Source organism: Dermacentor silvarum, chromosome 5, assembly GCF_013339745.2.
Source record: "Dermacentor silvarum isolate Dsil-2018 chromosome 5, BIME_Dsil_1.4, whole genome shotgun sequence".
In the NCBI taxonomy this organism is placed as follows: domain Eukaryota; kingdom Metazoa; phylum Arthropoda; class Arachnida; order Ixodida; family Ixodidae; genus Dermacentor; species Dermacentor silvarum.
Genome location: NC_051158.1, coordinates 170,123,292 through 170,151,057, shown reverse-complemented (window position 1 = coordinate 170,151,057; position 27,766 = coordinate 170,123,292).

The window sequence follows — 27,766 nt, the reverse complement described above, 5'->3', positions numbered from 1 at the left end:
GTGCTCAGTGCACGCTGGCGTGATCATCACAAAACGACCGTACCGATATGGGTCATAAACGATTCTAATAAAGGAACATTTCTGCAAACTCTCACGGTCCTTTCTCATGTTTCTTCAATTGATCAAACATGTTAAATTTAGGGTAGGAGAATATTCTCACAGAATTACTAACGAATTGCACCAGTAATTATATCATGGTGCTGTGACCTGATTCAGCAATAGAGTTAGTCAAGAGCAGAACAGCAGAATGCTATATGGGAACTTCGGTAATTGTAACCGAAAACAGTGTCTTCTTGCACTACTTTGTGGGCATAACTCAAAAAGGGTGTGGTCTGTGATTGAAATCATTCTCTATTTTTACACGACAGGCTACATTACACGTCCCAGAGTCTTTTCACATAATTTCCAATACTCCTCTGCGTAAGTTGTGGTAAAAGGGTAAAAGGATATGAAGACCTTTAGTATTTCTGGAACTTTGTGAAAGTATATGGGAATGGTTCAAATGATAAGACACGTGCGCTGCATATTGAGGGTAGAATGTTTGTTTCGAGGTACTGGTTTGGTACGAAGCAAACAAGCTTGTGCAATAATTCGGACAGCCTTCATTTGCACCGAAGATTAGGTATGCGCAAAAATTCTGCTTTGATATAATGCAAATATACTCATTCAAATAGCTTCAACTGTATTCCTTTGTAAAAATGCTACGTCTGGGGCTGCAGCCAACTTTTCTACTTCTGTGTCTTTTAATTGCACACACTGGACGCTATTTATTTTTGTGGTACATTTCAAGCCGCAGAAGAGTCGCACGAACACGCCTTTCCCAAGACATTGCTGAAAAGGCAAATATTTTTTATTAATGTCTTCATAAATATTCGCCTTAAGAAAGAAATGAACTTTCAAAACACGTTACCTCGGTTTATTCTCCAAAATACAATATACCTAAAGTGCAAAAGATGTTTGGAAGCACGTTCGCATGTTCTCGAAACCAGCCAGCTATTTTTGTAGGAAGACGTTGGTACAGTAGAAATAAACCAAACAAGAACCGTAACCAAACGACCTGCATTTCGGAATATGCCATCTGGCGGAAAACCGCCAAACTAAGCAGTGACGAAGTGATAAAAGAAGCGCGGCGCAGCTGGCTTCGAACCTGCGAACTCACGGTCGGGGTATCAGTGATCTTGATCTGTGGTCGCTCAACACGCTCCGCTACTAAAGTTCCTTTATCGGCTACCGCTTCGAAGCGCTGCTGTTGGCGAAAACTAGGTTTATGTATGAACCACACTAAATTCCGCGACCTTGTTATGAAAACTGCGATTTTGGAACGACTTCTTTGCCATTTCAAGAGCTGCTGCTGCAACTAGCTGAAAGCTGATTCATTGAAGTTGATAAATACCCAGGAATACGTCAATCGATGCAATAGGTTCATTGCAAATTGCTTTTTACTGGCCAAAAAAGCCTCCGCAATTTTGGCTTTCAATAGACTCCCATACTTGAAACTTCTCCCGCAATTTGGAACGGGTCTTCTGCCGTAAGTTGTGGTACCACTTGCAAGATAATTCGGGCTAAGCAGCTAGAGCCTATTTCCACGGGAATATTTTAAAAGATGGCTTCTATGATTAGTTAATTGGAAAAAACGACGCTCTCCCATAGAAAATGCGTATGTTTTCAGAGGCGGCCGCTAGAGGCGCTGTTCGGCGATGTCCTAAATTCTGGTAATGTATAACAATTTACACGCCTTTAATTTCAATATCTGTTTCTTTTATGCTCATTGTAACTACTGTATGCTACATACTGCGGCCGAATTCACAAAAACATTCTCACGCTAAAACTGTTCGCAGAAGCAGGTGTCAGCCAATCGTGGTGCAGCACTTACGATCGAAAAGCTTTCTGAATTCGGATCCTGGTGCTTTGTTTCTCTGTTTTAGATCTTGTTAGATTTGGGTATCACTTCTTATAATGTTACCTTGAAAAAAGGTTTAATGCGTGTATGCATCCTCCTCGAGCGAATATGGGACTGTGTGATAAATAAATGAAAGGCTGTTCCAGTGACTGAATCGTCCTAGTTCTGTTTTCAAGGAGGCTTAAATGTGCGTGCGATGAGGCGAAATTTAGTCACGGTGTTAAGCAGGCTAATAACCAAAGTGGGCCAAGCAGCAATAAAAAATATACGTACCGCCACAAATATACACAGGCTTCAAGCCTGTGTATATTGAGTTGTACGAACAATGCTGAAAATGTGTTCCTATAATAAAGTTTTACCGCATGGCCTGCATATTGGTTTTGAGTTCACTAAAGTCATGTTATTCTATTTATGGTCTAGTCGTATGCACGCCGTCATATGCAACAGCTGTCGCCTTGCGTCACCCTTGAATCACCTGTTAACAATACGATTGTCGAACTTAGTGTGTCCTAGTGGTTTTTCCCTCATTCCTTTGGTGCGAGATATCATTTTGTAGTTGGATTCATGATCTGTCTCGTTAGCGCATTTATTGTAAGGATTAAGACCATGCCGTGTGCAGTTGTGTTTTTCTCTGTGCTCTATTATGCCTGACCAACGGCATTTTCTAGCTTAGTAGATTAAATAAAAGAAGCAAATCAATGCAGCACTTACACCATTGAAAATTGATTTGGAGAGCACAAATTCTTCATGTGCAAAGATAATGACAACATAAGGATGTGTAAAGGGTGTCATGCCACTCAAAAAGCTTTTAGCATTTAACGAGAGTGCATCAATCAGCTGCTGAATATTGTATTTGACCGTTTTTTCCCGAAGCTTTACACAGCGCCGCCACACACGTCACATTGCGGGAAAAGTCGAATATTGTCGAAAATTTTAACAACTTCATATTGAGAATACTTATTGTAACCAGAAAAAACATTTTCTGCCGACTTTTTTCTAGCGCAGCATGGGCTAGAAAGAAACTAAGTGCTAAGATCCAAAGATAGAGAGTTGATAGACTGTCACTATCCGCTTTCAAAAGCACAAAGCCAATGTGTCTTGTTTGTGGTAAGGTTGTAACTGGTATTTGACCGACTAGGGGGGCGGGATAGTTCTTTGGCGAGAAATCAAAGTAGAAGCCCTGGCATTGTCCGATAAATGACCATACCCTGGCAGTCCATGTGTAGGCCGCACTAGTGTGGAGCCACGTGTGCAACTTTCAACAAAAAACAACTACAGCGCCAAAGCTTGTAATACTCGCCTGCGCGCACTACCGTTAAATGTCGCACGTTTAATAAAAGGAAAAGAAAGATGAAGTAGCACTGTGCTTTTTGATCACCTCGGACGGGGACTACTTCTATGAACGCCGAACGCAGGTGACTCTACCTACTGCAAGAATGTTTAAGTGTTTCCGTCCAACGAGACAGTGACGTTATTTTAATGTATTGAGACACTGCCCAAAACAAACCGGAAGAAAACAACAAGAGACGGGAAAGAGCGCACACTACATAATACCACCATTTTTGGGCACTTGTACTTTGGATTCACTTTTAAAGCTACGGCTTGCGCGAGAGAATATACCCATTTTTCCAACAAGGAATCAACCCACCACCCGAAATTCTCGTTCTGCGTGCTGATCTGCGCCATCCAACAAAAAACCGGATTTACAACATGTCTATGCCACCGTATACGCAGTGGCAGACACCAAGCTCCTTTTTTGTAAACGACACGCTGTGCCCCATTTGCTCGAAAAAAGATGTCGGCACGCAGTCGAAGTAAGACAGAACTACGCCTGTATTCGAAACTTGTATGCGTATTGCGCCTGGCTTGAGCGTAATAACTAATAATAATATTTACTACAATAATATCAACAATAAGGTCAATTTCGCCCGACAGGCGAATCACTGATTGTGACAGAAATTTATTAGACAGCTGTGCAAACTAAGGTTAGTCCTTTTATCAGCTGCATAAACTGCTGTAAACATTCGCTTACTAACTTAATTAACCCGCACGTTGTCACGCGCGCACAATCACACACGAACACATCTCTTTCGATAAGCGCGGACACTCACTGTCAAAACGATGGCGTGGGGGAGAGTGGCAGCAACAGCCAGCGAATTGTCCATCGTGCTACTTCTAACTTCAACGCGAACTAATTGCGCCGAAAATACACCGTACACGAAGGCATCAGGGGCGCTTTACCGAAAAGCTATTCCAAACTGCTTCTATTCTACTTTTGCAATCAGGCCTCTATGATTGCCCAACTTCACTTGTCTTTCACGCAACGTAAAGGAAAAATATTAGCGTAGCTTGCACGGGAGGCGCAATGCTACAGAGAAAGCGGAGCTGATGGGCACCTAGCTTGGTCTGGCTTTTGGGCGAAGCTAAGCACTACCAAGTCATCCCCATCATTTTCCGAAATTTGTTGATCATTTATCGATTATCGATTAGCTGCTGGTTGACTATCGATTGTCTATCGATGACAGACTAAGCTTAAGTAGTCCCAACCATGCTTCACTAGACTTAACCAGGCTCAGCTTCGCCAGTTCGCAGAGGTATGTGTCATTGCGCTTGGACCCTTTCTGCACTACCGCCAGGATCGGCCCACAATTTCTGTTCGCAGTTTACGGACTAACGCTCGGCTTAAACAGCTCCGCTGTTAAAAAACCGCGAGAGCTACTCACTCTTATATGACGTGTGCACACTAATTATGCATGTGAGAACGAACAACAGAAAAATATTATTTTTCGATTCTATATCTTTTTACCATCAGCCATCCGCAATTGGTCAAAGGTTTTCGGGCTGCGTCCACTTCGCCTGTCTGTCACCTCACGTCCAAAAACCGTGAAAAATCACTGCGTCAAAGTGGCGTGTGCGCACTAAAGATGCATTATTACGCCGATCAAAACTTAATTTTTTTAAATAGCCGGACACTGCCCCGTTCCAACATGAATAGAAGGTGGGTACCCGCCGATTGCTCTGGCACTGGCTAGTCGGAGCTGCCGTGGAGAATGGATTTATTTGCCTATATTAAAAATTTTGCGTGACATTATATGGTTGTCGAGCCCTTTCGGTACGTAAACGACATCGCTATGTCAAATTTTCTTCACTGAAGATTCGTTTTAGCTGCATTGGTACGTGTCCATTGCACGCCTGCGTGATTTTCTAGCAGGCACCGAAAGCTAAGTACGAAGAAGCAGGGCAAACACAGACGCCGGCAACACCCTCCTCATCAGGTTATCTACTTTCACTGCGCTAGCCCGGCCCCACCTTACCGCCTCCACTACTGCGTGCTCCTCGCCCTTGGTCAGCCAATCAGGCAAGAAATATATGTCAAGTTAGGCAATGCTATTCCTTTTGAAAGCAAACAACAGTGGCCTCCTATAAAATAGGAGAGCGTTTCAATAGCCTTCTCAAACAACGCTGCGATTCACCGCCCGATGCTTGCGTTGGCGGTTACGTAAATTGGACATCAGGAGATTGGAAGGAAGACAGATGGGAATAGTTTTACGTTATAGGGTCCCAGCCATCGGCCCGCCTACACTGTACCGAGCGCAGATTGCTTTCAAGATCGGGGCCGCGTGGCCGCGCTCAGCCGCGTCATACGTAGACGCCATGGGAGTAAAGCGTCCCCCACTTTCCCTGCGGCCTTGTGCGCGATAGAAGGCGGAGCGCTTTTTCCCCGCCTTCCTCCCTTGCGCACACGAGACTGAGCAACCATTCTCTGGTCACCCTCTCACACTTTCACTTTCACCCACACCATACGGCGCGCGGCCACGATGTTATCGCACTTGGAAACATCACGTCGACGACGACGGCGGAAATGTGCCTGGAGTGTCCATATATTTGCAATCGCAATAAAATTATATGGATCCGACTCAGTGTGGGAAGCAGAGTAAGCGAAGCTTTCTCTGCTGTTTGTTTTGACTGACGATAGTACCCGGTGATGTTAACAGTGAATGTTTAATTTCTTCAGCATTTAGTGCAATGCGAGAGTGGTGAGTTGATGTTAAACGTTACCCTGCGTGCAACTGTTTGTCCATGTAATACGCACAATACACAGCGAGACGTGCTTACTTGAGGCATTGTTGTGCGCCGTTTTTCATAACCTTCGAGGTTAAGCCACCAGGCTTCTCAGATAAATCTGGCACGCTTCCATTCGCACCGGCAACATACGGCATCCGGCCGCCATATTATCGCACTCGGACTTCACACGGAACATCGCGGCGACAGCGAAGGTGACGCGAATGACGTCGGCGTAAATGCGCCTGGAGTGTACATATAATTGTTTTCACAATAAAAAAAAAAGTTATATACGGGAAATACCGCTGCCATAAACAAGAAGCTTGTTTCCCCATAGTACGACCGAGTTTGTGGAGAAACAAACCCATGGTATGTTTTCTTCGTATTTCCAAGCGATTTGGTGCGACAGCATTTAAAAGCCCGGAATCAGGTTAGTCATGTCCGAACGACCGTCAGACCAGTGTTTTGTTGCGCTACGAGGACATTGTAAGAGTCACCTTACGAGAGTAAATATTCCCGACAAGGCGGGGCTCCGAGAAGTATTGTCAAGCGATTACCTATTTGCGCAGCTAAGCAATCGTGTGGCTTACAGCAGGCCCTACAACAATTGACCCGGTGCGGTTCAGCGGTTTCGGCTTCACTTTCTCAAACCTTCACAACCCTACCTTGGCGTATAACGTGCGAGATTAGTGTACACTTAACAGGCACGCATGATTTTAGTTATACTTCCGAACTGAAAAAAAGAAACCACGCGGCAACTCCCCCCTGGGAGTTGTGTAAGTATGCGGAAGCATTGTGCCACTTGCTAATCGCCACGCAGCCCGGTGTCATTATGAATGTTATGAAACTTGATTCGACCAGCATAAACTCTTATCAACCCTCATCGGTCGTTATCAACCTTATCGAACACGATGCGACCGTTGTCAACTATTATCGGTCCTTATCAACCTGGATGTCCAGCGAAGCTCTTGCAAAACTACCACTACAATTGCTGAGGGGGGCATACAATGTTTTATTCATGGTTCGGATGCTTGTTTTGAACTTGTTCTTTATTAAAACATGTGCTGTTCTGTGTATTGTATGGGTGACCTTTCGCTTCGCTGAGCGCTTGTAGCCTCTGCCTTACGTGGTTATGAGCCATTGCATTCGTCTTATGTGACGGACGGACAAATTTCTCATTTGGTAAGCATAGAAATGCTTATGCATTTAAAACTAAAATGGCATCATTTAATAAGCGAGACGAAGCTGCTGATTTTCTCTCTAACATTTTCTGTCTTTTCTCTAAATTTTCTCTCTTTTCCTCTTTATTTCGTTCTGTCACGCGTTCTATAGATCATAAGTTTTCCCTTTCAATTTTTTTACACCGATAATATTCAAGCCCTCGAATTGTCGGCACATTGCACTGTCAAGTAAACACAAGTAAACACAAGTAATAAGGGCTCTATTTGGCGATGTCCTTTTGTGTCAAAAATTTTCCTAATAGTAAATCTTTCTAAATACCTTATCTTTCTAAATACCAAATGAAACACTTTACCATGCGCCGAAACTTGAGAAAAAGGGGCACGGGCAGCCGTTCTTAGTGCTTCGATGGCACTCCATAAAGCCATTTGGCCCACTCCTTCTTGCAGAATCTGACACCATCATCTTTCCTTATACGCCAGGGCGCAAAGATGCATCACAGCTGCACATTCATGCCCATGTTTAGCATGGTCCACAAGCTCTTTCCCATCAATTCAACGGCGGACGAATCTTTTGCCCCTGTAGAGATGCTTTGCCGCATAGTAGCCAAACAAAAGCGCCCCAGGAAAAAAATTCAGCCAGCGGAATAAAACCAAACTGAACCTACACATATAGCGAGGCCTACAGTATGTGCCACTAGAGTGCAATTAGCGGATTAGTTTTTACTGTGCTGCATTTGACGTTTTAAAAATCACCCCATGCATTTGAAATGGGTCTACAAAAGTGCCCCAGGAAAAAAATCGAGCCGGCGGAATTAAACTACACTCGACATATAGCGTGAGAACGTTGTCGGGATTGAGTGCCTAAAGTGCAAATCGCGAAAAACGAGCCATTGCTCAGCAATCGATTTTTAAAAAATGCTGCCCATAGAGTTACGCCGACCGCATCGCCCCAGGGTCCACCCAGGGTTCACCGCAGTAGTAGATGTCCCAGATTGCTGGACTTGGGACTAGGAACTTTGAAATATCACTTGACACACGTACAGAAGTGCACTAAGTACAGATATTATACAATAGAAAACGTCATCTTAACTGTAGGTACTTTAATTTTACAAATGTTTAAACAGTAATAAAGTTTTGGTCCCCTTTTTTCGAAAGAACATGGCGCAAGTGACTAGCACAGAAATGCACAACTGTACATGAAAACACTGCGAAATCTATACACTGACAAAAATATCTGAAATACTCGTCCTTTGGGTAGCATTGTACAACAAGGTTGCATGAAATGAGGCTTAAACATGAACATTCGTGTGACCTGCTTGGAGACACAAATGTGTGGCTCACTTGAGCCTGAATCGGTGTAAATGGCTGCACGACTTTCGTGACATGGAATTGTGCTTAGCGCCCGGTTAAGCAGACAAAACGGATTCTCGACTACGCGAGTCCGAGTAAAACCCTTACTTGAAGGTAAAGTACCTAACATGAAAAGCTCCAGACATGTGTATTTTTGGCGTAAGAGGCCGAATTCATATGGGAGGACGAATCTCTGTAGACGTATGAAGAAAGAGAAACTCGCAGAAAACGAAGTTGCCTACACGCTGGGGACACCAACGGAAAGAGAATTAGAAGTTCAACAGCGTTCTGAAATCGCAGTGGGAGCTCAACCTGTAGCCAATGTTCTGCGGAGAAGACATGCTGACTATAGCACCCTGAACTATCTCACTAGTAATGCATGAATTTGTAAGGCAGTAGTACTATTTGGGAACATAGTCCTTAAGCCATGCTGCAGGTTGTTTAGGTCGAGTAGACCTACGGAGGACTAACTCTGGTTGAGAAGGAGGAGTAAAAGAATTACTATTGGGCGATGATCTGGAAGTTTGTGCACTGTTGTCCTGAGACTCTTCAGGAGCGTCAGGCTGAGACGAAAAATCAGACGGAAGCTCGACGGATTCTTCTGTGGGAGATGAACCAAGTGACGGTTGTGAAACTGAAGGAAAACCTGTACCAGTAGGAATGAACACAGTAACATCAGCCAGTCGATGCAAAAGTTCATCAGTCCTGGCAAGAGCGAAGGCGTTTACGACGATCGCCTTGTTGGGTTCTCGAAGATCGACGCAGAGTCGAATGGCATTGTCCTTTTTCCGAACCACGACTAGCGGAGAGGTCCACTCAGACGCTGACACTCATTCGATGATATCAGCTTATTCGAGATGATGCAAATCGGTGGAGACTTGCTCACGGAGAATCAGAGGTAGCGGACGTAGTTTCGCTGAAACTGGATAAACAGAAGGTCGAAGAAGAATGTCATGGATGAAGCCTTTTACAAGTCCTAGCTGACCTGAGAACAAATGAGCGAATTCCGCTGGAGCGTATTGCAGTAAAGACGAAGACTTGATTTCCGGAACAACCGGCATTTCGGTCACTTGTTGACACGAAAGGGAAGATCCATGAATGTCGATGCCTATGGCTTGTATCGCATCTAGGCCCAGAAGAGAAGTGCCTTCGTCGGTGACGTGAAATGTCACGCCAGCAGAATTGTTGCGGTATTTCACAACCACGGAAAAATGTCCCGAATGCAAAATTTCTTGTTGGGAATGGTTCTTGAGTCTGAGACTTGAAGCAGATAATGGGAAGACCTTGAAATTTTCTTCGTACGTGGCGCTGTTCATCAGCGACACAGTAGCTCCGGTATCCACAAGAAGCCCAATGACAACTTCGGCGAAAATTGTTGCCGGACGGACATTTGGTGCTTGTATTGTCAGGTCTGAAGAAACTGTACCTTCCGAACCTGTTTCAGCAGAAGAAACGAGCTGAGCTCTGGCTGGAGACGCGCGATGCGTTCGGTTCCGCGAACGGCTTCTTCTTCTTCTTTCTGGGGTTTTACGTGCCAAAACCAGTTCTGATTATGAAGCACGCCGTAGTGGAGGGCAACGGCAAACTGTAGCATAATTCCCCACTTTTAGAGGCGGAGCATCTTATAGCGGCGGCCTGTCCCGCGGCGTCGTTGGCGTCGGCATCCGTCCGCACCTCTCCTCATTCTCTCCACGCCAGCTGTGCGATAACGCCTCTCTCCTCCTCTCCCCCTCTCCACGCCATCTGTTCGATAACGCGCTTCTCCCTCCGTGTCTTCATCCGCCACCTGTGCGATAGCGCGCGCATCCGCGCCTCTCTCTCTCCTCCTCCTATCCGCGCCAGCTGCTTATATAAACTCGGTGCATGCGCCGCTGCCTCAGTTGCTGCTTCGGTTTAGTCACGCTGCGCCGTCCGATGCGCTGAATGGAGGCCAACGAATCTGTCAACGAACTGTCTGGCACATCTTCAACAGCAGCAGCCAGTTCATTAACAGAACCGCGAGCACCTCTGAAGACCAGGCTGCGCAGAGAAGAGCTCGCGACGCAGAACGTAAACGTCGGCGACGCGCAGCGGATCCAGATTCAGTTCGCCAACGCGAAGCCGCTTCGAAACGTCAGCGTCGAGCAGCGGATTCAACACTTCTAGAACGCGAAGCCGCTTCGAAACGTCAACGTCGAGCAGTGGATCCTGAGCTTCGAGAACGGGAAGCCGCGTTGGTTCGTGAACGTCGAGCAGCAGAACCTGAGGTTCGGGACCATGAAGTTCAACGTAAACGTACGAAGCGAGCGGCGGAACCCGACCTTCAAGAACGTGAAGCCGCGTTGGTTCGTGAACGTCGAGCAGCGGATCCTGAGCTTCGGCAACGTGAATCAGCGTCGGTTCGAGAACGTCGAGCAGCAGAACCTGAGGTTCGGGACCGTGAAGTTCAACGTAAACGTACGAAGCGAGCGGCGGAACCCGAAGTTCGAGAACGGGAAGCCGCGTGTAAACGTCAACAACGAGAGGCTGCTCCCGATGCTGCACGCGACCGCGAGCCCGCCGCCCATCACATCGCGTGGACGCCGTTATAACGACCGCGATGCTCCGCATCAGCCCATGGTTCCCCTCGGGAAGATGGTGTAATTATTTTACATGCGCGGCAAGTAACGTGCTTAGCCGGACAATCTGGATCGGACGCTATGTGCTGCGTTATCCACACCGGTAGCAATGGCAGGGGCATCTTGACTGGGCTTGAAAAATTCTTCCCGAGCGCCATGTTGGTCAGCTTCCCCAGATCGCGACTTTCCGCCATGTCGTTGAGCGCCATCCTGGGCTCGTCTGGTCGAAGAAGAAGCTTGGCGCGGACCGCCATCTTGAGTACCCGGGCGAGGAAGGCGATGGTTGGCGACGCCATCTTGCTGCTTAAAAGAAACGCGCTGTACTGTAGACCCAGTAAAAACTTAAAATTCATTGTGAACTTGTTCAACGCTTTGCCCAATTTCTTCTGCTTTCTTTAGTGTCAACAATGGTCCCTCGTAAAGAAGTCTCTCACGTATTTTTGTAGACGCGACTCCTTGGAAAATTTGGTCGCGGAGCGACTCGTCGTGCCAAGCGCTGAACATGCAGGCTGTGCCAAGCGATGAAGTGAAGTCACGAATTCTTGAACGGACTCTCCTGACTGCTGTCGTTGGACTCTGAAGATAATGCGATGGACGAGGCTGTTTGAGCTGTATTCGTAGTGCTTGTTCAACAAGCGGATAATATCTTGGAACTGTAGTGTATCGGGGTCCACTTGCGACGTCAAGTCGTAACAGAGACGCTGACTCTCGAAACCCAAGTTCGACAGCAATACAGCTTTCTTCCTCTCCTCCGGTAGCGTCTCGCCTCCGGCTGCCTGCAGAAAAGTGTGGAACGAACGTTTCCACGTGAGCCAAGGTACGGCAGGAGTACCCGGAATAAGAAAAGGCGGCGGCGAAGAAGCGAACGTCATAGTTGAAGCGGTGAACAAAGGAGAAGTAGAGGCAGGCTGCTTCGAGTCCATGCTTGCCGCAGAGGAAGCAGAGCAGCGACAGGAAGGTAGAGCAAGTTGTAACGAAAGTCGTTTACCTCGTCGCCAAGATGTGGTATTACCGAGTCGCCAAGATGTCGTATCGAGTCTTCTCGATGTGGTGTCGGCGCGTCGCACGCCGAGTCGGCAGGACGCGCATGACCTATGCGGTGAGGCCTAACGGCCGGGGCACTTAGCGCCGCAGAAAAAACGAGACGACTTCTTCTGTTGGGGAGAAAACGACAAATCAGTTTAATCGGAGAGGGGGAAGGGATCAGCATTCGCGCTGATTACAACATTAGGCGCGGCGGGGCGCCAGTGGTCAGGATCAATTCGTAACATAAACTAGCAGAATACAACACGCCACTTCTAATGTATCATGTAAATAAGTTTGGCGATTTGAGGAGTCTCCTCTCAATATAAATGTAACACTTTTTTTCCTCGATTTTCTGAATCACAAGTGTGAAAGTTCAACACAGGGCAGAACCCTGCGCGACTCGGCAAGAGGGCTCCCCAAGAAAAATAAGACGAGGAAGAAGAATATTTCCTAGCAGCTGTGTGGTCTGCCATTGTAAGCGGCTGAAATCACCGACGCCCTTTTTCGTATTGAGGTAGGTAAGAGTCACCGCATCGTTCTTACGTTCTTAATGCGACAGGAAGAATATTGCTTTGTAATTCCCAGAATAGCAGCGCCTGTCAAAGATGTTCCAACCAATAGCCCGTTAATGCGAATTTGGCTTACTGGAACAGGTCACGTTGCAATAAGAACAGGTCCACTAAAGTATGGAAGGGAGTATAAAGTATAAAAGTGCAACTTCAGTTAAGCATTCCCCTCTCATGAATACAAGCATGCATACTGGTAGCACGCTGGAACGCTCGGTGTCAGGCTGAGCTCAGTGCCTTCCTTCAATAAATTCCACTCTTTGTATTTCCTTCTGTGCCCTGATGTCAACAAAACTAGAAAGTTGGGCGACTGCAGTCACGTGATGTTTACGCGACGCTCTCCAGGAAGAACCAGTTATGATCGAATAATTAACGACGCTTTGCTGCTAGCCATCCATGAGTACATGTCGGGCCGCATCACTTCCACCATCTATAACAAATGCTATCCACTTGCTTATTTTGCTGTCACTAAATTGACGAAGCGCGGCGCTTTTTCTCAACGTAGTTAAGATGGTGGACACCGATGGAGGTGCAAGAAAGGCACTGCGACCAAGCAGGGCGGTGCCCAACTTGCGCGGCGTTCGCCTGGCCGACCTCGAAGGAGCGAGGGGCGTCATCACTGGCTCAACCATCGACTACAGGTCGCCCTGTACGGCGGGCGAGCACCGGACGTGTCGCATCGTCTGCCAACTGTCGGCCTGGAACGACGTTCTCTCGGACGCGTACTTAGAACTGCGCAAGGAGCCAAGCCGAGTTGGGTTGCTCTCTCTGGCGACCCTCGAACAGGCTTACCCATCCGCCGCCGAAGACCGCAAACTACACCGGTGCGCCACGGTCGTCTACTGGCTGCTCAAGAATCACCGCTGCGTCGTCAGCGTCGACGTCAACCTGCGCAATCTCGGCGCGCACTACATGCTCGTCTTCGTGGCACTTCGAGATAACCTGTCCATCAAGGCCCTGAAGCTCGGCCTGTGGACTTATTGGAGCGATCACCAGGAGCCTCGCGCCATCGCCTGCTGCCTCGAAAACATCGAAGAGCTCGAGTGCCGCCTCTTTCCTGACTGGCCGTCGCAAATTCTCTCCGCACTGACGATCTTGCTGAGGAACACGACGTCCTCCTCGCTGACCTCGATCAAGATCCCTAAGCTACCCCTGCGGAACCACGAGGCCGGGGCGTTACTGGAGGTGCTGGTGACGAACAAGGCGCTGAAGAAGCTGTCGATGCGCGGCTCCGACCTGACCTCAGCTTGGATCAACCACCGCCACAAGTTTCGTAGGCACCTGGTCAACACTGGCTCGTTAACAGCGTTAAGCGTCTCGGATCTGGTGGAAATGCGTAAGGACGTCTTCAAGTGGCTTCTCGACTGTCTGCGGGAAAACAGGACGCTAACGCATGTCGCTCTGCAACGTATTGTGGTCGACGAGGACAGCGCGACCGTCGTGACCAGGATTCTCACCGAAAATGGAGTCCTACGCTGCTTCAACATGTCAGAAATGAGAGCGGATTCCGAAGCTAGGCGGGAAGACTTCTTTGACAGCTGGCTGCCGGCGCTCACCGATAACGAAACGCTGGAGGAATTCACGCTTCCCCTGAGCGCCTGGAATCACCGGCTCTGGAAGCGGTTTTTCGGTATGCTACCGACCAGAAGGGTCACGAGAAAAATCACGATCGAAATCACTCAAGACGACTACCATTCCATGCCTACGGTGTACGGAGTCCCCGAAGAAACACCGGGAGTGGGACGCTTAGTTTTCTTCAAACGCCTAAACCCGCTGAGCAATTCCGACACGGTGTGGAACGAACCGTCTCAGTGCCACGCCTGGTTGTTCCACAACACTCAGGACGTGTTCTCTGCAATTCTGCGGCAGCTGCCGTCGCTCAGTCACGTGACCTGCGCACAGTTTCGAATATCCGCCGATCTTCTCGATGAAACCACGTCCGCGGCAATCTCGTCCTACGTGCGAACGACCAGCACTCTTAAGAGACTCTGTCTCACTTGCTTCTCCCTCGAAAGCGGCGCCGACAACGCGGCGGGTTTGTGGAGCGACGTCATCGAGTCGCTCGCCGCGAACACGAGCTTGACAACGCTGGCGTTAAAGCCCAGGTATATTACGGAACACGCGATCCATTGTCTGGCGAATGTGCTCAAGTCGAGCCGCAACATCCACACGGTGCACATCGATTTTGAGGAAAGCGCGGACGGTGACGCCTTCGTTCGAGCTTTGTCTGCGGGAGTGGCGGAGACGTTCGTGCTACTCGGCATCTACCTGAGTGGCTACTTCGACAGCCGAGTTCCGAGAGAGTGGTTCACCGTGCGTGACACGGCGCGCAGAAACTCGTGCTTAGTGGCGCTAGCTGCTGAGTTCGTGAGTGGACATCGACGCGACAGGTACGTAAATCATGGGAGGCTTGAATAATGGCGGACGAAAAGTTTTTTTAGCGATAACACTCATATGGACACTCCAGGCGCCTTTCTACCATCGCCATCGGCTTCGCCATGATGTTCCGCATAAAGTTCAAGGGCGATAACATCGTCGCCGCGCGCCGTATGTTGTATGTGCAAGTGAAAGCGTGCGAGGGTAAGCCGACGATGGCGGCTCAATCTAGGGCGCAAGGGAGGAAAGCGGGGAGGAAGCGCGCAGTCTTCCGTCGCTGGCAAGGCACCGGGGGAAGGAAAGTGAAGGGGAGGGGCGGGTTCTATTGGGGGCCAGGATTTACGGAGTCGCCATCTGCTGGAAGCGCCTCGCTTACGTAGTATGAGGGATAACGCGACGCGCGGCTCATAGGTTTGGCTGTCAGCGCGGAATAGAAACACCACGCCGGAGCCCTCCTTGTCATTTCTGTAAGTACTGTCCAAACGAGGGAAGTTTCTTACCGCCAAAACAATAATCTCGGGCAAACAGAAAGCGCAGAGTAGTTTACAGGCGCTATCTCTTTGCCGAATACGTACAGTGAACGCCCATTTCGCGCGGTCGCCGCGATGGAGTCCCCCGAACCAACTTCTTGCGTCAAGGTAGGCAATCGCTGAGAACAGACTATGTGAAATATGTTCTTATAGTGTGCTGTTTGCATAACCAAATGGAGCATGACAGACTTAAGCCTCAATGCAGCGAACGCACGGGTTCGCAGCGACCGACTGTGCGTCTGCTTGCAAGTGCGTTTTCCCACCGTGCCGTGAGTTTTAGGCCGGAGCATATGAACATTTCACAGTACACAAGCAACCATTGTTGCGTGGACGCTATCAGAGCTGTTAAAGAATAATTTCGTTATAACTAGCGATTTCGACGCTATACGGTGATTCGTGAAATGCCATCGCGACGATTCAATCATTTTTTTTGTAAATTCTTGGACATTTGAACATCGTTATTTCGCAAGTTGCGTCGCACTGTATGTTTAACGGTCTTCTCAGCGAGGAATTTACGGCGGCTTCTTTTTGTTAATCAAGTAGACTCATTGTTTGGCGCTAACACAAACAAGAGCATCATAATCAGCATCAGCCTATATGTATGTCCACTGCAGGACGAAGGCCTCTCCCTGTGATCTCCAATTATCCCTGTATTGCGCTAGCTGATTCCAGCTTGCGCCTGCAAATTTCCCAACTTCATCACCCCACCTAGTTTTCTGCCATCCTCGACTGCGCTTCCCTTCTCTTGGTATCCATTCTGTAACCCTAATGGTCCACCGGTTATCCGCCCTACGCATTACGTTAACTGCGCAGCTCATTTTTTCCTCTGAATGTCAACAAGAATATCGGCTTTACCCGTTTGTTCTCTGATCCACACCGCTCTGTTCCTCTCTTAACGTTAGGCCTAACATTTTTCGCTCCATCGCTCTTTGTGCGGTCCTTACCTTGTTCTCGAGCTTCTGTGTTAACCTCCAAGTTTCTGCCCCATATGTTAGCACTGGTAGAGTGCAATGATTGTACACTTTTCTTTTCAACAACAGTGGTAATCTCCCAGTCAGGATTTGGCAATGCCTGCCGTATGCACTCCAACCAAATTTTATTCTTCTAGCTGTAAATTTCTTTCTCATGATCAGTGTCCCCTGTGAGTAATTGACCTAGATAAACGTACTCCTCTACAGACTCTAGAGGCTGACTGGCGATCCTGAATTCTTGTTCCCTTGCCAGGCTATTGAACATTATGTTTGTCTTCTGCATATTAATCTTCAACCCCACTCTTACACTTTCTCGGTTAAGGTCCTCAATCATTTGTTGTAATTCGTCCCCATTGTTGCTGAATAGCACAATACCGTCTGCAAACCGAAGGTTGCTGATATATTCGCCGTTGATCCTCACTCCCAAGCCTTCCCAGTCTAAGAGCTTGAACACGAGCATATACCATGCCTTCTAACAGCTCAGCTGCTTAAGCTAGCCGTAAAAATATGGTGGTTCACAGAAAGCCAGCCGCGCCGTAGCCATGGCAACCAGCGACGCCGCAGCTGATAGAAGACCTGGTGCAACCTACCGCCTGTGTACTGCACATGCGCCGACAGCGAGCAACGACTATGTAAGCCGGTGCGCGGCGGCGCTCGATCACATGCAGCCATGGGACGTACAACGATAGCACGTACTCCCGAAGAAGCGCAGATTCGAGAAGCGAGTCTTGCCGCTGTACGAGAGCAGCAACGGCAGCGACGAGCAGGCCAGGGAAAGGGAGAAGAAGAGACAGCGGATCTAATCTTTGAAGCGCAAGTACGAAGAGGTGCACGATACGCGCGAACACACTACACTTGACGCGATTCAGCAGTTCTGGTACCGACACAGCCAACCCAGCTACAGCCAATAAAACGCCATCAAATCGGCCAGCTTCGCTGTGTCTTAAGCTTTGCGCGGCCGAGTGCAAGCTTTCGCCTTTTTTTTTTTTTTGAATTTGCTTCTTAGCGTTTCCTTTCCATTCTGGTTAATTTGCCAGTATCTAGCATCAACAAGCTCATAGACCAAATCTTCATGACATTAACCGGGCAGCGCGTGCGGGCGAACTTCTCTGTGCACGCTTCCTGCTACTCACCAAACATCGCACAGCCCCAACGCCGTAGCAGAAATTTTCCTCGCGGAAGTGCTTGATACACACCCGATGTGTAGCCGATGGCTGCTTGCCGGTAATAAGTTTCGCAATCCAAGATACACGCAGCTTCTTGGCCTTCGGGTACGTGTGAAGGCTGACATCGGGCTCCGTTGCGTACGCGTCCGGCACTGCGCTACCGAGCAATAGCCTACCATGTCGGACGCCTTCAAAGGCAGCCACTACCTATTGTTGTGCTTTGAAGTGTTGTGAAGCAGACACCCAAAGCTGGAGAACACCCTCACTTAATCAGAACCGTATCGCAGGTAGGACTATAGTTTTCAGCTCGCTTTGGCGCTTCCGAAGCAGACGACGCGGCCGCTGTGTCCACGTGATCCCTCATTCCACGTCACGACGACGGTGGCAGCAGCTTTTCCAGTGGTGGAGCTCGCTCCCAATACTCCGCCGGCTACTGCGTATGACACGGCCGCGCGGTCTTTATCTTGAAAGCGATCTGCGACAGGGATAGTCCGTCTTGCGCTGTGTTTTTGCCGCTTAGATCACGTTGAAGCCAGAGGCAGCAGGAAGGTCAATACATACGCTCGCTACTGCATGCAACCGCGCTTACTCACTCCAGCGTTTTGACAGCGAGTTTACGTAGTCATCGAGTGAGATGTGCTAATGTTAATTTGTGTGTGCGTGCCACCATGCTTGTTAATTTAGTTAGTAAGTCTATGTTTAGAAGTCTATACGGGCGATAATGCTACTATCCTTACTTCGTATAGCTGCCCACTAATTTGCTATCGCAATCGATGCTTCGCGTTTAGGGCAGAGCTGCAACTTTTTTAATAGCACTGGCAATTTATATCACTGTTCTTACAGGAATGTAAATGCCGTTACTTGTTTATTTGCCGCATTTACCAAATACTGCAGGTCCCAGTTAGGGCCCATGCAGGAGGGGTATGAAATGTTTTACACAAGCACTGGTACGAAAGCAAAACAGTCATTAATCACAAATGAAGAGAAACCACACACACACACACGTACACACACACACACACACACATATATATATTAACGAGAAGAAAGGGAACCGAGGAGCCCGATCTTTATTAATCATTTCATAAGAAGCCAACAGACAATGGCACCAAGGACAACATAAGGGAAATTACTCGTACTCTCTAATTGAATTAAAGAAATGATAAATTAACAGAAATTAAAGTGGATGAAAAAACAACTGTTCGCAGGTGGGGAATGAACCCACGTTTTCTCATTACGCGCGCGATGCTCTCACCATTGAGCTACCGCGGAGCCGTTTGCCCATCCACTTTCTGGGGTATTTATGTTTTACAACTAGAACAAGCCCTGGGAGTGTTAGCCAGCGCCACCACTAACAAACCTAGGGGCAGATATATATATATATATATATATATATATATATATATATATATATATATATCATAACAAGCCAACAAACAATGACACCAATATATATACATATATATAACGACGTCTCTATTGGCACGACGTTCATTCGGCCCGAATATACTCGGCATCGAACCAGCAAAGCACACACCCGATGAATGATGATCACACGGCACTGAAGATGAGGATCGAGCAACGTAGGATGATGATGATAATATACAGATGAAGCAGACGTGCGTAATGAACGCCCACACTAATCCCCCCCCATGTGAAATTGGCCATCCTGGCCGCATGTCAAGGCGACAGATAACGCGGCGTGAAGGGTTTCATGCGGGAGTCGTGAACGACCTCGGTGCTGCGACAACGGCGCTCTGTTGCGGCGAGAACAAGAGTCACGCGATGTCTGCTCCCGAACTATGTGTGACCCGATGAATCGCTGCTGGAACTTGTCACACACACCAGGCATGCGAAGGAGTGTTTCGTCACCAGGTCGGAAGGACACAACGCGATGGAATGTGTCGTAAATGATCTTCCGGTTTTGTTGTCTGGCCGCTGTGTTTACGCGAGCACGCTGGCGCACTAGGCGAGTCGTGAAACGAATTCTTCCCTAGACGATGTAGATGAATTGACAGGAGAATCGAAGAAAGAAACGTCGAGAAGTAGGCGACCCTCCGTGGCTGAATTAGCACGTGATCGCGCTGGTTGAGTCCAAAGTATCGAACGGCGCGCTGTCAGGTGTCCAAAATTTAAGTAGTTGTTATTTAGTCCATGCGGCGAGTGGCGGTGCCGCCGAGCTCTCCGGGCTGCACATGCCATATGCATTAAATATCTATCAAATTTGTGCTTGCTTGAGTCTCTGCGATGGCTTTTAGCAATATTGCTTTCTGCTTAGAATTAGATAAGTGAGGCAGAATAAAAGACAAATTTGGAATTTTGCGAAAAAAGGAAAAACATTCATTCATTCATTCTTTATTATTACAACGCAAAATATACAATTTGAGTATTTGAATTGAATTGAATTGAATTTATTTGCCAGAAGAGTACAAAAATGATGAAAGTACATGAGAAGCATCTGGATCCTTAGCATCAAGCTAGTTTGGATCCATACATGAATAATAACAGATTTATATTTATACAATATCAATTTCCACAGTTGTGTGTTTATGCAGGTAGCAGACATCTTGTATGGTAATTATAATTCAACGTTAATACAGGTCTTTGTTGTGGTGTTTCAGCTTAACAAAAAAAGTATTTACTTTGTTTACGTGCACAGAAAGACTGTTCCACAAAGTACAACCAATGCTAGGAAGCCGCCTTTTGCCATATACATTTTTTACAAGAGGCTGTAGGAAGTTCCCGGCTTCATAGCCTCTTGTTGTGAACCGGGAAGACATGAATGATGAGCGGTGAATTTTCGTCAGCCCGACAAAGCAATGATACAATTGAGCGGGACCGGGCAGTGCTTTGGCCTGAATGACACGGTTTTGTGCTTCAACAAAGGAAACGATAGGAAAAAATAGGTACAGCAGGAAGATAAAAATTATACATATACATGCACATTTTCTTTATGTACCAATTACCCGAACTCCGCGAAAGCATCGATGCTTTTATGTGGACCACTGTATAGTTTCACTCAGCAAGGCATAGTACATGTTTTCTTTCGCTTTTCCTCATTCCTCCTTTTCCGTTATCCGCCATCGCTCGACTAATTTCCAATTGTTGTTCCTGCCCAAGCAATAACGTAAGCAATTACATATTTCAGCTAAAAAGTATTGTGTGTAAAGCACTTCTTGTTTCTGGTGTTTTACGTGCCAAACCCAGTTCTGATTATAAGGCACGCCGTAGTCGAGGGCTCCGGATTAATTTTGACCACCTGGGGTTCTTTAACGTGCACTACAATGCAAGCAAAAAACATAGCTGTCATCACCAGCCCTTAAACAGCTCGCTTTACTCCTGTTGTACGAGAAGTACCAAGACTCTGCCCATATATACACCGACGGCTCCGTCCTGCCGAACAGCTCTACCGCGGCAGTGGTGATACCAACGATGGGCACAACTATTAAATTCAAGACGTCTCACGTCACAACATCGACGGCAGCAGAGCTCGCAGCACTTTGTGCCGCGCTGCAGTTCATTAGTGATCAAGTGACACACAAATGGACAATTTTCTCCGACTCAAAGGCGGCTCTGCAGTCTCTACTATCACCTTTACGCCGCGGTCCACACGAGCAGCTGGTCTTTGAGATTTCCGAGGCAATACACAATCTGACTGAGATAGGGCAAGAAATAACTTTTCAGTGGCTTCCAAGTCACTGTGGAATGATCGGCAATGAACGGGCCGATCAAGCTGCCCGCACAGCTCATAAAGAAGATCACAAACGAACCATTCCACTTTCTAGGACTGACGCTGCACGGAAGCTCCGCGTGCTCGCTCGCCAACGCACAAGGTCACAATGGAATGAATCGCACTTCATGCATGTTCGCTTATACTCTCTGGACCCAACCCTAAGCCTTCGAGTACCATCAAGGCTTCGCCGAGGAGACGCAACGCTTTTGTGCAGATTATGGTTGGGCGTTGCGTTTGCCAACGGCTATGCGTTCCGCATAGGAATGGCCGACAGAGCAGCATGTGACCACTGCGGCAATGAAGAATCAATTGTACATATATTGTGCGACTGCCCGCAGTACAGTGCGCAAAGACATTCTCTTACCAACGCGTTCAACCAATTGGACGACCGGCATCTGTCGGAAGGAAAAATTCTCCACCATACACTGGACCCAACGTCACAGAAGAAGGCCGTGCAGGCGCTTCTGCGCTCCTTGCGAGCCACCGGCCTATCTGACCGACTGTGATTCGAACTCTTCCGGTGCAACGAAACAATCGCACACCTCCTTTGTGAGTGCCCTCGTTTTCACCCGCAGAGAGCAGCTCTCTCAGCCACGATAGGTCAACTGGACAAACGCTTAATAACGCAAATCAACATCCCTGTAAACTGTCCTACACGAACAACAGCGCGAGCCACCTTGGAGGCACTGCTACGTTATTTAAAAGACACCGAACTCAGTGACAAATTGTGACTCTACACTGTGTGACGTAGGATGGGACGTTGACACTTTTCAACACTAGAACGCCTTCGCAGACTGCGTGACAATGCCCACAGAAACAGTTCTGTTTTGTGTGTGTGTGTGTGTGTGTGTGTGTGTGTGTGTGTGTGTGTGTGTGTGTGTGTGTGTGTGTGTGTGTGTGTGTGTGTGTGTGTGTGTGTGTGTGTGTGTGTGTGTGTGTGTGTGTGTGTGTGTGTGTGTGTGTGTGTGTGTGTGTGTGTGTGTGTGTGTGTGTGTGTGTGTGTGTGTGTGTGTGTGTGTGGTGTGTGTGTGTGTGTGTGTGTGTGTGTGTGTGTGTGTGTGTGTGTGTGTGTGTGTGTGTGTGTGTGTGTGTGTGTGTGTGTGTGTGTGTGTGTGTGTGTGTGTGTGTGTGTGTGTGTGTGTGTGTGTGTGTGTGTGTGTGTGTGTGTGTGTGTGTGTGTGTGTGTGTGTGTGTGTGTGTGTGTGTGTGTGTGTGTGTGTGTGTGTGTGTGTGTGTGTGTGTGTGTGTGTGTGTGTGTGTGTGTGTGTGTGTGTGTGTGATTTTTTATCTTTCCTTTTTTTCCCTTTTTGTACTTATTTTTTATCTCTCTCTCCTGTCGAATCCCTTTACCCCTCCCCCGGTACAGGGTAGCCAACCGGAGATAATGTCTGGTTAACCTCCCTGTCTTTCCTTTACCTTTCTTTCTCTTTCTACAACGCAAGCACACGGGCGTTTTTGCATTTCGCCTCCATCGAAATAGGTTTAAAGCACGACCCTCCATTCCATCATATGTAGTAGTGAAATGTTTTGAAACAAAAACAGACACGAAAAATAAGCACAAAGAACACAATATCCTAGTCCGTTTTATACAATAGTTTGCGAAATGTCTTTTGAAAAAAACTACCATCACATCGTTTTCTCTTATTATTCCCAGCCGTTTGCCAGAACCGTGTGATGTATGAATTTTTTTATTTTCCTCAGTGACGATACGTTGGTGACTTCTGGTATTTTGTTAAAGTAGAGCGGTAAATAAAATGCCCTCGTTCTTTTACCATAGTTCGTGAACGCTTTAGCCCGAACAAATGTATCAATCTTGCGCAAATCCCGAGTTTTTACGTTTTTTGTTTTAAATGTTTCATCGAAATAATGCTTCGCATGTACTACCGACAGAAAAAGTTGTTTAATATCAAATATGACATGTTCTGCCATCAGCTCGCTGTGGCCAACACCGCTGCTGTTTTTTCCGTACGTTATGTTATGCGTTATTTTCTCTATTATATTCAACACGTTTAGCCTATATGACGTAGCCAGTCCATATATCGTAATGCCATATCTTAATACAGTTTCACCCAGAGCCTTATAGGTGAGTTTTCTTAAGCGAACATCACATACCGATCTGATTTTGTAAATAACTGCGCATACTGTTCTGTATGTGATGGACAAATGAGAAGGATTCATCAAAAACAATGCCAAGGTACTTTATTTTGGTAGCATACTGCATACTTTGGCAGAAGCATCGATTGCAGCGCTCACTATGCAAGTATAGATGTTCGTTCAGTTCCACTTTTTTGAACGGGCTGTGAAAGCAGATTACACATTACACATTGTTACACATTTTTTTGTTCACAAACATATAGTTGTTCTCAAACCATGTCATTATTTTGCATATATCTTCGTGTAGTAAAGTAACACTTTCATTAAAATTTTCATGGGGTAATAATAAAGCAGTATTATCCGCAAATTGGCATAGCTTTGAGTGCAACGACAGATGGGCCAAATCGTTGACATACAATTTTTTAAAAATGTCGCAGTTTCGCCCGAAAGGCGAAGCATCGATTGCGATAGCAAATTAGTAGAGAGCTATTCGGAGTAGAGATAGTAGCTTTATCGGCTGCATAAACTTGGACACATTGGCTTACTAACTGAAATAACAATCGAGGTGTCAGCGCGCACAAGCAAACATGAAAAGATCACACTGAATGACCGCAGCCAACGACTGTCAAAACGCTGGCAGCAAGCGCAGGTTCGCGCGGTCTATCGCTTCAACGGGAACTGAGCGGCGAATGCAAAGCGCATACAAAGGTCAGAGCCGTGTGGAGATAAGAGACGGTGCGGGCGACCGGCACCGCCGGGCAAAGGGCAGAGGAGACGTTGTTGGCAAAGGAGAAGCTGCCCCCCCCCCCCCCCCCTCTTTTCCCGATTCTTGCTTTCGCGTGGGAGATTGAGTGGCAAGATACGCCTTTGGCGCCAGCGCACAGCGCTGCCCCGCCTCCCTTCCTGCCACACCCCCTCGGCTTTTCGCGCTTTCCACCGTGCGTTCGCTCTCCGTGATAGCGCGCGGGGGAGTTCGCACTCCGTGATAGCGTGCGTCCCCCGGGCGCTTTCGCTCGCGCATACGGCGCGCGGCGACGATTTTATCGCCCTTGGAATCTATACGGAACCTCACGGCGACGGCAGAAATCCGGTTGAAGTGTCCATATAATTGCTATCGCAATAAAAGCAGTGGGCCAGCACGGATCCTTGTGGGACTCCATGCTTTATGTGAATTAAGTTGTTCTCTATATTTTGAATTCGAACGACCTGATGTCGATTTTTGAAGTAGTCTTTTAAAACCTCTATGAATGGTCCGCGGAATCCCAGTTGAACTAATTTTCCAAGGAGTACTGCGTGATTCAACGTGTCGAAGGCTTTTTTAAGATCTAGGAAAAGTCCAATTACCGCCTTATTTTTATCAATTTCACTATTCACTATGTCTGCAAAGTCTTCTAGTAGTGTGATTGTGCTTTTCTCACAACGAAAACCATATTGTGAGCTAGAAAACAGATAAAATTTTTCGCAAAAGGAAACCATTTTTTGTGAATAAGCTTTTCCAGAACACACGACAATGCTGGCAAGATTGCTTTAGGTCTATAGTTCTCGCACTGTTGCCTTCTCCCAATCTTGTAAATTGGTCTAATGAATGATACTTACACTGCGTTAGGAATTACACCTGTCCTAAATACTTCTGAAGAAATATATAGTAGAAAACTTTTTAAACAAGTAAAGTTAAACAGTATTTCACGAAATCTAATCCCATCATATCCTGGCATTCTAGTAAGGTTAAATGATCTTATTACATCCCAAACACCTAGATCGGTTACCTCACTCAAGTATGCAGAGCTGATGTTTGGCTTAATTGCTACGTTCTATGCCACCCGAGTAAAATTTTCTCGGAAGTTTGATAACAGTATTCGCAAAGCAGTTATTAACTTCGTTTGCTACTTCACCCATTTGTCATCTTCAAAAATTATTGCCTTACGTACCTTGGAGCTTGGATTTTGGTTCCCAATGACGAGTCCTTTTATTTTTTTAATTATTCAGTTACACAAAACCAACCAACATACAGACAGTTGTTTCATTTAGCAGGTAATTTCGTGTATGTGGTTTCCGTTTCTCGAGATTTGTGGATTGGACATCCTTGAGCGTCGGCAATTCCTTCTTTGTAACATTTTGCCTGTGCTGCTAAAGTATACGTATGTCATGTTAGATCGCGTTCAATATAGGTTTTACTAAGTATGTGGTACATACTCGCAAAAGTGTACCACCCACATGGTGGCACCTATGTGGAGCGATGTTGAGAGTGTTGAGAGGGTGAAGTGGAGGGACAACTGGACAGTGGGAGCATTTTCAATATGAATCCATATTTTTTTTAAAGTCGCAGTTTTTCCTGAAAGGCGAAGCATCGATTGTGATAGCAGACTAGTGGACAGCTATACGAAGTAGGGATAGTAGTTTTATCGGCCGTACAAAGTTGTAAACATAGGCATACTAACTAAATTGACAAGCATGGTGTCACGCGCGCACAAGCAAACATGACCGCATCTCACTCGATTACCGCGGAAACTCGCTGTCAAAACGCTGTAGTGAGTAAAGGCGCAACCGCATGCACGCGATTTTCGAGCGACAGCGACAAACGACGGCGACGAGCGACAGGTTTTGCCGTCGCGGAGGGCTATCCGTCGCTGTCGCTGGTCGTGTCGCCGGTTTCTGGCCAGCCAGAAAATATCGCTTGTCGCCCGGAAGTCAGCGCGACGACATCCGCTGGGGACAGCGATTGCACAACAACATGGCAGCAATCAGTCTGCCCGCTTCGATCTGAATTCGCTCTTGCAACTTGCTCTCTGCTGTGACAGCAAAAAATAAATAGTACAATCAGTCATCGCTTCACCTCATCGCTAGCTGAAGACTAAGTATCGGCGCTCTCTTGTCGTTATTTTGAGATCGGTTGTTTTGTTTTGACGCTGTTAGGCCTGAGACGCCACCGAGAGCCGAGAAAGTGTTTTAAGTTTTACTCAACAGATGGCGCCACGGCACCTTCGCTGACGGCATGGGACGGAGTTCCACTGGGGATGCATGGGATGGATTTTCACTGGGGATGATAGCATATTTTAGCAAGGTCTAGATAAAACATTGACCTTTTCATAAAATTGAGATTTCTTTACGCGCGCAAGATAACATTTATTCGCACAACAATGTAAATCCGTCGCTACTCTTTTTCGCGATGTCGCGTTCATGTGGTTGCTCCACGCCGTGACACGACAGCGCGACAGGGTGTGCCTGTCGCGTTGCTTGTCGCTGTCGCTTGAATATCGCGTGCATGCGGTTGGGCCAGCAGCAGCGAGATAATTAAGCTTCGTGCCGGCGCTCGCATCAACGCGATTTTCGCCGCGAAAACACAGGGAAGGCGGTCTCTGCCTCCACCCCAGATGGCTTTCAAGATACAGCCGCGCGGGCATGAGGGCGTGGCGTAGAACGCTCCCTACCCTCCCTACGGAGCAATGCGCGCGACTGGAATTCGGCGCACTTCCTTCCCGCTTCCCGACCTTGCGTGCACACGAGACTGAGCCGCAATCGCCGGCTCACTTGCACGCTTTCACTCGCACATAGAAAATACAGCGCGCGGCGGCGATTTTATCGCCCGTAGACATTATACGGAACCTCACGGCGACGCCGGCGGCAGAAATGCGCCCAGAGTGTCCACATAATTGCTATCGCAATAAAAATGTGCAGGATGCAATGAACCCACCTTATCCGCTAAAATAGTCTCCACTTATTTCACCTAACTGCAATGCAGGGCGCATGGTGCAATACAGCCAAGGCGCATGATGGTGCACTGATATGTCGCTGCCATTGCCGCTAACCTAATCTAACGTATGGCAACCTAACTGCCGTATAGGAGGAACGCGCTGATGGCGGTGTATTATTTCAGCCTTTGCAGGGTGTGCAATTTTGTAACAGTGCGGAAAGCAAACTGTTCGCTTGCCTTCGTGTGATTGGTCAAGAATCGGGCTTTCGTCATCAAGAGCGCGATTTTGACCAATCATGCGAGGGCACACGAAGGTTTCGGCTTCTGAACCATCATACGATCGAACCCCAGATTTCTAGCCTATTGATTCTTCTTTTCAGCAGACATCAAAAACAACGGTGTCGCATGATGCCAACAGCTTCGTATAGATTTTGCTTCAAACTGCAGCCTTGTTCGCTCATCTATAGGATTGATAAGCACGTACTCAGCAATGCTGTCCACAAATGTTCGCCATAGGTCGCAT